At 37.9% G+C, this 14,663-nt stretch overlaps 1 protein-coding gene and 1 long non-coding RNA gene across 7 annotated transcripts in view; one reads left to right on the plus strand and one right to left on the minus strand.

The window, feature by feature from the left end:
* The window catches only part of PDE4D (phosphodiesterase 4D), a 1,577,486-nt gene that overhangs the window by 439,513 nt on the left and 1,123,310 nt on the right, over positions 1 to 14,663 (minus strand). The window lies entirely within an intron of this gene.
* Positions 155 to 14,015, plus strand: LOC144341433 (uncharacterized). Its single transcript, XR_013418356.1, has 2 exons — positions 155 to 4,543; positions 12,615 to 14,015. It is a non-coding gene; the product is annotated as an uncharacterized LOC144341433 (long non-coding RNA).

The following is a 14,663-nucleotide window of genomic DNA, read 5'->3' on the forward strand; positions in this document are numbered from 1 at the left end:
ATGGCTCAAAGGGTCTCAGATATGGCTCAGGTTGCCACTCTGGAGCATGCAAGCTGTAAGCCTTTGTGGCTTCCTTGTGGTGCTAAGCCTTCGGGTACAAAGAATGAAAGAGTGATCCTAGTTTCTGCCTAGATTTCAGAGGATGTATCAGAAAGCCTGGGTGTCCAGGCAGAAGCATGCTACAGGGACAGAGTCCTCACAGAAAACCTTTACTAAGGCAGTGAAGAAGGGAAATATGGGATTGGAGCCCTCCCAACAAAGAATCCCCCCTGGGGCATTGCCTAGTGGAACTGTGGGAAGGAAGCCATTGTTCTGTTGATCCCAGAATGTAGATCCATTGGCAGCTTGCATCCTGTACCTGGAAAAGTCATAGACACTCAACTCCAACCCATGAGAGCAGTCATGGCGGCTTCACCTTGCAAAAACCATAGAGGCAGAGCTGCCCAAGGCCTTGGAGCCTACCCTTACATCAGTGTGACCTGGATGTGGGACATGGAGTCAAAGGAGATTATTTTGAAACTTTAAGATTTAATGAATGCCCTGCTGTGTTTCAGACTTGGATGGGGCCTGAAGTCCCTTCTTTGGGCTGATTTCTTCCTTTTAGAATGGGAATGTTGGCCAGGTATGGTGGTTCACACCTGTAATCCCAGCACTTTGGGCAGCTGAGGCAGGTGGATCACCTGAGGTCAGGAGTTCAAGACCAGCCTGGCCAATGTGGTGAAAATCCCCATCTCTACAAAAATACAAAAATTAGCTGGGCATGATGGTGGGTGCCTATAATTCCAGCTACTCAGGAGGCTGAGATGGGAGAATCACTTGAACCCAGGAGGCAGAGGTTGCAGTGAGCTGAGATTGCGCCATTGCACTCCAGCCTGGGTGACTGAGCGAGAATCCATCTCAAAAAAAAAGTGGCGGGGGGCGGGGGGAATGTTTACTCAATGCCTGTACCTGTATTGTACCTTGGAAGTAAATAACTTGTTTTAATTTTACTGGCTCATAGGTGGGAGGAACTCATTTCCAGACAAGACTTTGTATTTGGACTTGGGACTTTTGAGTTAATACTGGAATGAATTGTGACTCTAGGAGACTACTGAGAAGAGATGATTGCATTTTGCCATGTTAGAAGGACATGAGATTTAGGGGGCCAAGGGTGAAATGATATAGTTTGGGTGTCCCCTCCAAATCTCATGTTGGGATGTAATCCTCAGTGTTGGAGGTGGGGCCTGGTGGTTGGTTCTGGGTCATATGGGCAGATCTCTTATGGCTTGGTGAGTGAGTGAGCTCTCATGAGATCTAGTTGTTTAAAAGTATGTTCTAACTCCCACAACCCCCTTACTCCTGCTCTCACCATTTGAGACACCTGCTCGCCCTTTGCCTTCTGACACAACTACAAGTTCCCTGAGACCTCCCCAGAAGCTGAGCAGATGCTAGCACCATGCTTGTACATACTGCAGAACTGTGAGCCAATTAAATCTCTTTTCCTTATAAAGTACGCAGTCTCAGGTATTTCTTTATAGCAATGCAAGAATGGCCTAATACATGAGTAATTGAGGAATAAGGACGCTTGGCTTCTTTATTGGGCAACCATCTAATGCCAGTACTATATGTCTTTTCTCTGGGTGGTAATTCCATTTTTTTGAAGAAGAATTCTTCCTGGATATTTTCATTTTTAATTTTAATTCTTATGAGTACATAGTAAGTATATGAATTTATGGGTCACATGAGATATTTTAATACAGGCATACAGTGTGTAACAATCACATCAGGATAAATGGGGGAGCAATCATCTCAAGCATTTATCATTTCTTTGTGTTACAAACACTCCAATTACGTTCTTTAGTTGCTTTTAAATATGCAACAAATTATTGTTGACTGTAGTCACCCTCTTATGCTATCAAATACTAGATCTTATTCTTCCTCCCCAGTACCCTTCCCAGTCTCTGATAAACAGCATCCTACTCTCTATCTCCATGAGTTCAAGTGTTTTTTTTTGTTGTTGTTGTTGTTGCTGTTTTCTTGAGACAGTCTCACTCCATCACCCAGGTTGGAGTGCAGTGGCATGATCTCATCACAACCTCTGCCTCCCAGGTTCAAGCGATTCTTGTGCCTCAGCCACCCGTGTAGCTGAGATGACAGGCATGCGCCAGCATGACTGGCTAATTTTTGTATTTTTAGCAGAGATGGGGTTTCACCATATTGGCCCTACTGGTCTTGAACTCCTGGCCTCAAGCAATCTGCCTGCCTCAGCCTCCCAAAGTGCTAAGATTGCAGGTGTCAGCCCCTGAACCTGGCAAGTTTAAGTGTTTTTATTTTAGTTACCAAAAATTAGTGAGGACATATGCAGTTTGTCTCTCTGTACCTGGCTTATTTCATTTAACATAATGTCTTCCATTTCCAACCATGCTGTTGCAAATTACAGAATCTCATTCTTTTTTATGGCTGAATAGTATTCCATTGTTTGTATGCCGAATAGTATCCCATTGTTTACTGCATTTTTTTTTTGCATCCATTTGTCTGTCAATGGGACACTTAGGTTGCTTCCAAATCTTTGCTGTTGTGAATAGTGCTACAATAAACATGGGAGTGCAGATATTTTTTTAGACAAACAATTTTTATAGAAAAACAATTTTTCTATCTCCCATCTTGGCGTTAAAGGCTAACTGACAGAATTCTTGTTCCCAGGTGCTATAGAGAAGCCAGAACTTCACTATTCACTTGGCAGACTTTCATTTATTCTCTCACCTTTCAATGTGCCTAGTACCCCCAGGTTAAGACATCTCTTATTTATTTTTCAGCATAAATTTCCATTCTAATGAGGATAAAGTGGTACTGGTCTCCTAGCTGAGCAGGGTGAGAGGAGAACATATGGAGGACCCCCCTTCCTATGCAGATTTCTCATCCACCTTCCCCTCTTTTTAAGGCTCTTTGTTCCTCAATTTCCGTCTTTCAAGATTTTGACAAAGGGAATGGTTTGCTGGTTTTGCCCTCCTCTGTGGGCACTTTGTAATTTGCATTCTCAACTTTGTTGTGACTCTCCTTTCCATTTTTTTTTCCTCTCCTTTCCATTTCCTAAATTGCTCCTCTCACATCTCTAGTTGTTTCCTCTCATCACTCTTTATTATTGACACTTTATAGTATTCTATTCTTTACCATCATTTGACAAGAGGGCTTTCAAAGGTAGCAAGTGAAAAAGACTGTATGAATTTTCCAGGGCTTCCATAACAAAATACCACAGATTGGGTGGCTTACACAACAGTAATACATTTTGTCAGTGTTCTACAGGTTGGAAGTCCAAGACCAAAGGTGTCAACAGGTTTAGTTTCTCTGAGGCCTGTCTCCTTGGCTTTCAGATGGCTGCCTTCTTACTGTGTTTACATGGTTGTCTCTGTGTGCATGTGTCTAATGTCTCTTTGTGAGTCCAGATTTCCTCCCCTTATAAGGTTATCATTCAGATTGGATTAGGGGCCACCCTAAAGACCTCATTTTAATTTAATCACCTCTTTAAAGACCTTATCTCCATGGTTACATTCTGAGGTACCAGGGGTTAGGACTTCAACATTTTAACATTGAGAGGACACAATTCAGCCCATAAAAAAGATCACATTTAAAACATTTTTTAAAATTCTTAACACTACTCCAAGCATATTGCAAGTATTCTCTATCCTTTTACTTAATGACACTGGGACCTTCTATCTAAATGAACACTGTTCTCTGAAATAGCATTCTTTTCATTAATGGATTCTCTCACTTATTAAATATCAATTATTGTGCATCTATTTCTGCAAGGTTCTTGGTTTATCAGCACAAGGGATACAGAGGTAAGCCAGACTCAATATCTATATTCCAGAGGGCTTTGTTAGAAGGATAAGAACAGGAGGCTTTTTCTTTCTGTGATGAATTTTTATAGGATACTTTAAAACATAAAATATTTGTCAACTCCTTAATGATGGTTATTCTGAAAAGAACTTGTATGTTTTCAAGGGTGGTACTAATACATTCATCTTTTACATTAAATGCAACGTTTTACACTTTAATTTTTTTTTAAGTCACTTTTGTTACCCAGAAGTCAGGCACTTATAAAGGCTACTTCTATTACTTTCGCTTGTCACCATTTCATTTCAGGAAATGTAACAGCTCAACTTTCAATTGAAGAAGAGAAAGTGAAGAACTGAACAACATAAAAAAGCATGCTCCCCTCTGCTATAGTTACACATCCACATTTATCCTCTGCTTAGGGCAAGTTGGGAGCACTGGAGTGGGGGAAGAACTGATTATAGAGGGGAGTTGAGGGTCTGTAGCTCATGGCACAGCTCCCAACAATCTGGCCCATGGCTGTTCTTACTTGGCAGGTACATGAAATTGAAGATCACTGCTGCATCTCATGCTTCTACAGGGTATTGATCCATGGAAAATATTAATGATTAACTTAAGCAATACAAGGAGAGGTTGTTACTTCATACTGGCAATCTTTGACTTGATCGTCTTTACAAATCACATGCAGAATGAGTATAAAGCAAAAAGAAAATGATTGTTTCATTTACTGGTAAGTTATTCTGGTCCTCCACCAAAATATGAGAAACCATTTTGGTCTAACGTGAGACTACTCAATGAGAAGTCCTAAATGTTATCCCTGAATTTTTTATAGGTATAATGTTAAGCTTAAGATGATAATTTATCCAAAGTTTTCTTAAGTCTGTTTTTCTTAGGCAGTTTTCTGTATATTGGTATTGCTGGTACTATATTACGGTAGATATGAAATCAGCCAAAATTAAACTTGTCTATCTTTTGTTAGAAAGCATTTGGGGGAAAATTAACTATATTTTAGGATTTTCCAGTTATAACACTGCTGCCTGTAGCAAAAGCTTGTTATTGTGTATATTTATTAATTACATTTGCTAATAGACTGTTACTGCCCTTTTTCAGGAAAAAGAAATTCAAGTGTCATTTGTTATTCTTGATATCAGTGCTGACTGACTTAACAAAAAATGCCATGGCTGTCTTGTTGCAGGTATTCTGTATTTGCCTGCCACGCGATGCAGTGTCCTTCTTACAACCACTTAACCTTTCTCCCTCCCACAATCCCTGAACCTGGGTACAATTACATGTAGATAAAGATTGACAGATGGTTAGCACATATATTGATAGGCAGACAATCTCACTGATGTGATATGCGGGAAATAATAACATCAAACAGCTTTGGGAAAGATGTGTAAACACTGTTTGAATTTTTTGCTTCTATTACTTTAAGAGTGTGATTGATTTGGAAAGGACTCAATCGCTTCAAGTCTAGAGTCTTCACAGATAAAACAGGTACATTTTCAACTTTCTCTTGAAATGATGCTTTCTTGTGGGGACTGAATGAATCAATACACATGAAAGTGCCTCTCTCCCTTGATATCTACAAATACATGTGCACACACACACAAACACACACACACACACACACACACACACACACATCTGTTTGTGCATATCTGCTCAGAATTAAATTATTCATTTATTTCAGTCCAGACGCTTGCAGTCTAGTTTAGAAATCAAGTGTGTATTATATAGCAATCCAAATGACAATGAAATCTTACAATGAAAGACATTTTAAAAGCTACATGATTACATATCGTATGACTGTACTGAAAGTAACAGAGTTCACGTGCTCCATCTGAACCTTCGCTGAATGCCAGTGCATAGGTTATTCTTAATACTCAAGATAGCACTGCACCTTATGTTTTGTTACTGTAATTTCAAAGATGAGGAATGTGAACCTCAGAGAGGGTAGGCAACTTGGTGGAAAACAGATGAAACGGATCCACTTGGACCCCAAGCCTGGCCTCCTTCCATCAGGCCACCCAATCCTGAATTTGAAACACAGTGAACTGCGTCATGCTCTGCAGTCTTCATCACGGAAGAAGGAGGGACTGGACCTTGAAGAAAGGGTAGAATTTGGGAGGATCAAGAAGAATGTGGGGATACTTCAGAAAAGGAGAGGATGTGAGCCAAGGTATGGAGACACAAACATTGGGGGCATATTTATGAGACAGTAATATACCAGTTTGTCTATGGCAGAAGATCTGTGTGGATGAAAAGCAAAAGAAGGAGCCAGAAGAGTCAACTGGAGCTAATTCTGGAGGCCTAGAATGCCAGACAAAGGAATGTCATTCACTAGCTCACACAGAAAATGAGAAATTGTCAAGAAATCACTGTGCTGTGTTACAGAGACATCAAGATATCGAACAAACAACTAAACAAAAAAATGGCAATAACAAAATAGTCTGTGTAGGGCTTAGAGCCCATATACTCCTATGTGTGGAACAGGACTATGGGGCTATGGTAGAAGTCTGTGTGGAGGGCCATGGCAGCACAAAGAAGGGAGCCATCATTTGGATCTGGCATAGAACTTCTCAAGAAAGGTTTCACAGGGGATATGGATTTATGCTGGAAATGATGGGCAATGAAGAAATAGTTTGAACTGTGGAGAGTATGATAAAAATATCATTTTCAGAAAATGAACTCAGTAGCAGCATCCAGCAGGCATAATGTGGAGTGATGGCTACAATCTAAGAGACTGAGGCTAATTAAATAGGAGATCATTACTGCTATCTATGTAAGAGGAGAGGGTAGTGGCAGAGGAAATGAAGTCACAGGAAAGCATGTGATTTTACAGTGAACATCTCCAAGGACTTGACTTTCTGGCAGACAAAGCTGATGAGGGAGAGGATGATTCAGTGATGACTCTAAGGTTCTGAGTTTAAGTGGAAAAATTGCAATGTCCTGAAGAAAAATATGGGATTTTCGTCAGGAGAGCTTCTTCAAGGAAAAAGGTGTGCTCAGGTAAGGAAACTGAAGCACAAAAAGAGAAAAAACTTTCCCAGGTTGGCAACAACTTGCCAATACAGTCAGTGAGTGGCAGACGCTGAGTTCAAACCCAGATAATCTAAATATGAACTGTCTAATACGGCAGCCAATGGCCACAAGAGGCTGTTTGGCACTTGAAAGCGGGTTAGTATGACTGAAGGACTAAATTTTTAGTCTTACTTAATATTTATGAATTAAAATTAAAAGACTGATAGTTGATTAAATAATACTATATTTGGAACAACTTGGGAAGTGAATCTGTATTTCTAATTTTAAATTTTATGAGATCTAAATGTCAATTGAATAAAGATCCAATATAATTGGTGACAATTGGGCATCCAAATTAATATGTGATGTAAGTAAAAAATACACACAGGATTTCAAAGACAAAGTATGAGGAAAGAATGTTAAATATCTCATTAATAATTGTATATATTGGTTATAAGTTAAAATAATAATCTGATACAGTGAGTTAAATAAAATATATCCTTGAAATAAATTTTACCTATTTCTTTTTACTTTTTAAATGTGGTACCAGAAGACTTAAAATTACAAAGTGTCTCTCATAATATTTCTATACTCCAGCATTGGTCTATATCCTGAGAAATACACAAATGAGAGGTCACCCCCATGAGATGAGTGACGTAGTTAATGAGACAGTCTATTCCTTTCCCAATTCTAAATCTCTATTTTCAGAAGATGACTGAGGAGAATGTCAACATTGTCTTAATTCAATGGCACAGTGGGCCCTGAACCTGATCACATTATTAATCTCCCTACTGTCTTGTCCGGGTCAACAATTTCACAATTGTCAGAAAATGAACAACAACTCAAATTCCCCTTTCTTGGTATATCTTGTATTTGTTTATGTCTCAAAGGAGAACTATTTCATTCACAACTGTTTCTTTCAATGACCAGCTCTATCTTCACGTCAGTCTCAATCTAAAGCCGATTTTATCAGAGAATCCCAGAGAAGAGCCCAGCGAGGACTTCTTGGATCTGGCCTGAGAAAACAGTAACTAGAAAACTAGGGGCTGTTCAGAATCTGGGTGTAGCCTGTATGCCTGAATTTTTTTTTCCGTGGGGGTTCATAGTCTGATAGTGAAATCCAAATGGTGTGTTTGAGAACTGTTGACAATAATCCAGACGTTTGCTCTACTAAGAGTTATGTGTGTAATAAACTAAAGGTGGACAACCTTAATTGAATGGAATAAAAGGCCAGAGCTAAGCACTTGTAACTCTCTAGGTATTGCAGAAATTAGGGTAGTATCATTTATACAGAAAAAGAATCTAAAATTCTACCAATTTTCAGGCATTCAGTGCATATGAAGCAATATGTCCTCAAAGTTAGATCATCCAGATGTTTTATGTTAATCAGAGTAAACATTTGATTCATCACAGATTCAACAAAGTCAAAGGCAGAAAATTCACATCTACTTGCGAGCTAAGGGGTATAGTGCTTTTTCCATTTTCTATGCCAGCTCTCTTGACATACTTAGCACTTACCCATAGAATAATTCAGGTCATTGGATTTATAGTAAAATGCCATTATAAGAAATGCTAATAAAATTATATGTTCTATACATATACATATATATACATCTATTGTATATAATTCTGTGTGCACATATTGCATGTATGTACATATAATACATATATGAAGTATTTCACCCAAGAGATATTCCAGCTTTTCAGAATATTGTGTATGAAGTCTCAGTGCAATAGATAAACTATTCTACTTTACTCCTTTTTAATTTCTAGGTATTATTTTAATGTATTGACTGTATATCCTTTGTTAACAATTCTCTATAAAACTTCAGCAAAAATTCTCTATAACTTTTCATTTATACATTATATATAGTATATATCATATTAAAATGTACAGAATGCTAAAGTACTGTATCTATAGATCATAGCAATGAGGTCCTCACACCGATAAGGCAAATAAAAAGGAACTTCTCTAGCCAAGAGCATTGGGGAAGAGATAAAGAAATCCATTACAAAGGACATTAAATGCATTTGAAACAGCCTCAATAAAATACCCAAGCTCCTGGGAAAATAATGTATCTAACGACTGATAAAATGGTTTTCAGAACTACTGAAAGGGAATAACACACAAATATCCATGTGTAGCCAAGCAAAACAACTGTACACCTATTGAACTTCCAGTAAGAAATTTTTGTTTAAAAAGAAAAAGGTATTTTACCTTTTTTTTTTTATATATAAACCAACAACATAATGAAAAATGATAGAGCACTCAAGCTCATGGCTAACTTTCACTGTGTGGCCATAAACATACTTCTTTCCTGTGACAGGGTAATAGTACTATTTTCTGTTGGTTTCTTCTCTGTTCTCCTCTACGATTCCAAAATTATGTAGTTCTATCCACAGCCAACACATCTCTAACAATTATGCCAAATTTGGTTGTACCACTTAAACATTCATATTTATTGCTGAGGATGTAATAGTAGGGCAGATTAGTATTGAATCATCTGTGTCTTGCTGTTAATATTTACTTTTTGTAAGCATTTGTTGGTTAATTCAGGATTCAACATCAAGGCTAATGATGATTTGATTTTTTAATTAAAAATTGATGACCAGTTTCAAAATGAGTGTCATTTTACAAAGCACTTGCCATATATACTACAATTCACCCAAGGTCTGAGTGATCTCAGTCATAAAATATTTAGAAATATATTTTGGACCTTTTGTAAATTATTTATCTTCTATTCAAGCTGCATTGAAAGGTCTGCACAATATAACATAGGGTGAAAGTAATGTTCTGAATTGGAAACGAACACACAAACAGAAAAAAAGAAATTGATTGTGACTTTAAAAAACATTAGGTATTGACTCTTAATTCTAAATCTAATCCACAATGTAGATGTATCCCCAAGAATCTTGGCTTGGCCATTTTCTGTGTTCACATCTCCAACCTCAACCTCTTTTTAATCATTGCTTGATATTTGTCTGCTTATCTTCATTGATTTGTCCTGCCAAATTCCCCAAATCAGTTTATCTATCAATACATCATTATCTTTGTTCTCAAACCTGTTGCTTGTTTTTTCCTCATTCCTATTTCTGTTAATTGTACAACTCATATGCCAGAAATCCAGGATTCATCATGGTGTCTTGGTATCATCATGGAAAGAGCATCCTTTTTTGTCGTACAAGTTTGCAAGACTTGTAAATCCTTCCACCACAATGTCTCTAGCAAACATTCCCTCTTATCTACTTTATTCCTAGCATGCACCATTCCATGTTAGGCCCTAATTACCTGCACTTTTTGAAAAGCAAAAACAACAACAACAACAAAACCCTTTACTTTTCCTGATATATTTGCATTTAGCCATTGCAGAAACATAGAACTTAAAAGAATACAAAAGTTAACATTGTGATCCATCATCTTGTATTAGTTACCACCTTATTATCTGTAAAGCAAATGATTGCTGTAAGTCCCCTCATTAGTCTCCTCAGTCTAGTCTTCTGGTATTCCAAGGTGTGTCTTCACTGCTGCCACTTCATTCTTTCTTAAGCAAAGCTATGATCATAGGACTCCTCTGTTCAAAATCTTTAATAGTTCGCCTTAGTTTAGAAAATATTCCTTTGCTTAATTTTCATGACCTAACAATACAATCTCATTCTCCTTTTCCAGTTTTATCTACTATCTCCATGACTGCCTCTCAAGTTCAACAAATTTTGACCACACTCAATTTTTTTGTATAAACGTTCACGTATTTTCCTACATATATATCTTTGTGAGATTGTTCTCCCAGCCTGAAATACCCTTCATCCTCAACTCTGCATAACTGAATGCAAGCTGCAAGAATAAATGTCATTTTATCTACAAAGCATTCTCTGATATTCCCAGTTGGAAGTAAATTCTCCCTTCTCAGAGCTGCCCAAAATATTTTACTCCTACTCTCTCCATGGTACTTAACAGAACACACAGGACAATATTTAGAGAACAGATGACTGGTGCTTGGGTCCCAACTCTAGGATTTACCTAACAATTTTTTTTTTTTTTTTTTTTTTTGAGACAGAGTCTTACTCTGTCTCCCAGGCTGGAGTGCAGTGGCACGATCTCAGCTCACTGCAGCCTTTGCCTCTCAGGTTCAACCAATTCTCGTGCCTCAGACACCAGAGTAGCTGGGATTACAGGTGCATGCCAACACACCCGGCTAATTTTTATTTTTAGATTTTTAGTTAGTAGAGGTTTTACCATGTTGGCCAGGCTGGTTTCAAACTCCTGGCCTCAAATGATCTGCCCGCCTCGGCCTCCCAGAGTGCTAGGATTATGGGTGTGAGTCACTCACTGCACCTGGCCACATTTAACTAACTTTATGGTCTTCAGCAAGACCTTTCAATCTGCTGGGTCTCAGTTTTCTTATCAGCTGATGTGATAGTCAAAAGAAACAATATATGACTATCTACTTTACAAACTGCAAAGTGCTAGGTAATATGAGTTCATTCTCTGCCAGCCACTCTGTTTTTGGCACTGCCTCTCAGGAGAGTGCCTCATCCTCTTTCATGACCTTATTTGTAAGATCATCCCTGAATAGCCCAGCTGGTGGTAGGTGTTTGGTCTAATGTGCTCCTAGAGGACTGTTAAGGTCCTTATTTGGTTATAATTTATTTTTCTTTTTGAATTTTTTGCCTGAGCAGTTAGACTTTGATTTTTTGAAGGCTGAGAATTTTTCTTTCTCAGTTTTGCATTCCTAGCTGAAAACTTTGAAATCAGTTCCTATTCAGTAAACATTTGTGGCACAAGTGAATGTATGAGTGAATTAAATGAATGAATGAATGTACTGATATCTTAATGCTGTAGACAGTTATTTATGTTTAGTAATTATCATCTGTCTTTAGATTTTAAGCTCCATGAGGGCAGGTTCTTTGTATGATCAATGTTTGTATCCTTATAGTTCCATGTGCATTACATAAAATAAATACTTGCAGAAAGCTGAATAGAAAAGGGTAGCTGAGCTAGATGACATGGTAGGAGGCTCCTGTGCATAGAGCTTCCTGTACAACAGTTTTTTACCAATGTGCATGCAATCTTAACATCTGTTTAATTCACAAATGAGGCTAATATTTATTATTGACATTGAAGTTTCTTTTCAAATTGAATAAAAGAATGTCTGTAAACATAGATACATCTTTGGATGGTAAAGTAACACAAACTTCAGTGGAGTCATATGTTAGGTTATGTGGCAAGAATCTGACATAGTCACTTTTACCATGGAGAATCCCTTGAATCACCCAAAGTAAGGCAAGATGTTCCCACTCGACAGTTCGCCAAAGGAACTGAGATGGGAACAGAGTGGTAGATTCACATCTCCTACCTTAATCACACTTACTAGTGAACATAGATCCATTGCATGTGGTGGCAAATGGGGTAACTGGAATTGCTCTATTGGAATTTTTATGTCTCCCTTGCTCTATCTCTCCCATTTTGCTTAGCACGTATATTTGAATTTGCATCGGTAAGTGCTTGGATGGTGAAACTGTACTGAATTGCTCTTTTACAGTATCAGTCAGGTTCTCCTCAGTCACAGTACATGTAAAATCTCCCAATAGCTTAGAAAGATTAATGGGTCTGTGTAAACCTCATTATCCCTTGAGTAACTTAATCCCAATGATCCCCATTGTAACCCAAATCCTAGTCTGACTTGGAGAACCCAGTGTGGTAAGTAAAAATGGCAATTTACCTTTAAAAACTGCCAGTGATGTTCAAGTTAACACTCATCTTCCTACTCTATTTTAAGGTGACTTTGAATATATACTGAAGTCAGAGACAACAGCAACCCGAGGGCTGGAATGTCCTGCTTCCACAGGACTCATCATACTGGATTCCCAGCATCTATCAGCCTTAGAATTCAAGTGGGTTTTTCCCCAGAGGGAAGACTTTGCTGACAAAACGAAACATCAGGCAGAAGAAAAATATCTTGCAAATCAAAATGGCCAAGAACTCCCTTGATAGCAGAGTATGAATCCTACCACAAGCAACAGAAGGAGAAAATTAGATTGTATCACTCTTGATGTCATAGCCACTGGATTATTAGCACAAGAAAAAAAAAAAAAAACAAGAAAAGAAAATGGAAACTTGAAGAGAACAAAGAGCTGCTGGTATTCACAGTGTTCTTGCTATATACATGATGGATTGCCATGGTAACAGCAGTATCATATGAATCATCTTACATTGGATACCGGCATACACTGTTCAAAAATAACAGCACAAACAAGAGCACATATTTTCAGTCAGGGTAGCAGGGGGCAGGAGTGCTATTTAGGAAAACTGTTTACCTATCATAAGGGTGAGTTAAATAATTTATTATCACACAACTTACTCTGAGACCTCTGTATGCCTTACATGTGTGTTTGTGTATTTCTAACTTTTGCCTGAGTTAAAAATCAATGAATAAATGCCATATGCTTCAGTAATTCCCCATAGATTATGAGAAACTGAAGTTTATACATTTTGTGAGCTGGTTTATTGTGAATTCTCATACAATCACAAGCTTTGATTTCAAGAAATCTTTGGAGAAGTTTGAACGTTTTGATCATGAAAATTAGGCAAATTCATTGTTTTTTGATTCAATGGTTGCTTAGAAAGAAACATCAGAGCAGTAGAATTTGTATGTTTATACTCGAGGTCAATTATAAAACAGAGTATGTTTTACTGTAATTTACTAGTACTGCAGAAATGTTAATATTGCCATAGCAATGAAAACCAACCAACAAACACAAAGACCTTTGGGGTGGATTATATTAAAACCAGCAATGTGGAGATCACTTCAGAGGCTCTTAAGTAGTTCACATCAGTTGGCGATATTAATAAAGACAGAGTGGAAGGGACTGATATAAGAACATTATAGGTAAAAGAAGACTTGATGATGACAGACAGTGTTAAGGTAAAGGAAGATGACTAAGGTGACTCCTATGTTTCTAGTTTAGATAACTGTAGTAATCAATCCAACCAAGAAATAGAAGAAAAAGACCAGATTGTAAGAGTAAGGTGATGAGTTCAATTTTGGCCATGAGAACAACTGAAATAATTTTCAAGCAGTTAGTATGAGTTTAAAGGGGAGGAGTGGTCAGAGCTTGAGATGCACCTTTGGATGTTGCTGAAGTAACTTTTTTTAAATAAAAAACTCATTGCCTGCTAATGGAATGAATTTAATATGTTTCTCCAAAAGGGTACACATGTGTTCACCGTCTGATTACTTTTGTACTCTCAGTTGAAAAAAAATGAATTTTACAAGAATTTATTGAATATCTATTATGTACCAGGACCCAGACAAAGCACCAGACACATAATGGTTTAAAACATAGACTTCAACCTTGTTTCCATGGTTCTATGATTGAATGTGGGAGGAAGCCCTTAGGCCAAAAAAATATGTAAATATGTAATTACAATTGTGAGAACTGCTCAAAAGGAGACAAGAGCCAATAAGAGTACAAAAATAGGTACCTAACATAGTCTGAGCATTTGGAGAATGCTTCCCTGGGGATGATGAGGCCTGAGGATGAGTAATAACATGCTCTGCTGAGAACCACATGAATGAAGCCCTGACCATCTTTTCAAATTCAATGCACATTCCATCTTGTCTGAGGAGCTCTTTATCTTTTCCTTAGACACCTGTAACATCCTTCTCATCAAATTTCTTCTCTTTGGGGCCCTTCTCTCCATCACCACTAAACTATTTTCCTTCCCTGAGCAACCTTGTTAGGGCAATATGAAACACGACATTATAGGCCAAGTCCAAAGTCCTGACTATTGTTTCAAAGGCTGTTAGCAGATTGACTGTTCACCT

Source organism: Macaca mulatta, chromosome 6, assembly GCF_049350105.2.
Source record: "Macaca mulatta isolate MMU2019108-1 chromosome 6, T2T-MMU8v2.0, whole genome shotgun sequence".
NCBI classification, from domain to species: domain Eukaryota; kingdom Metazoa; phylum Chordata; class Mammalia; order Primates; family Cercopithecidae; genus Macaca; species Macaca mulatta.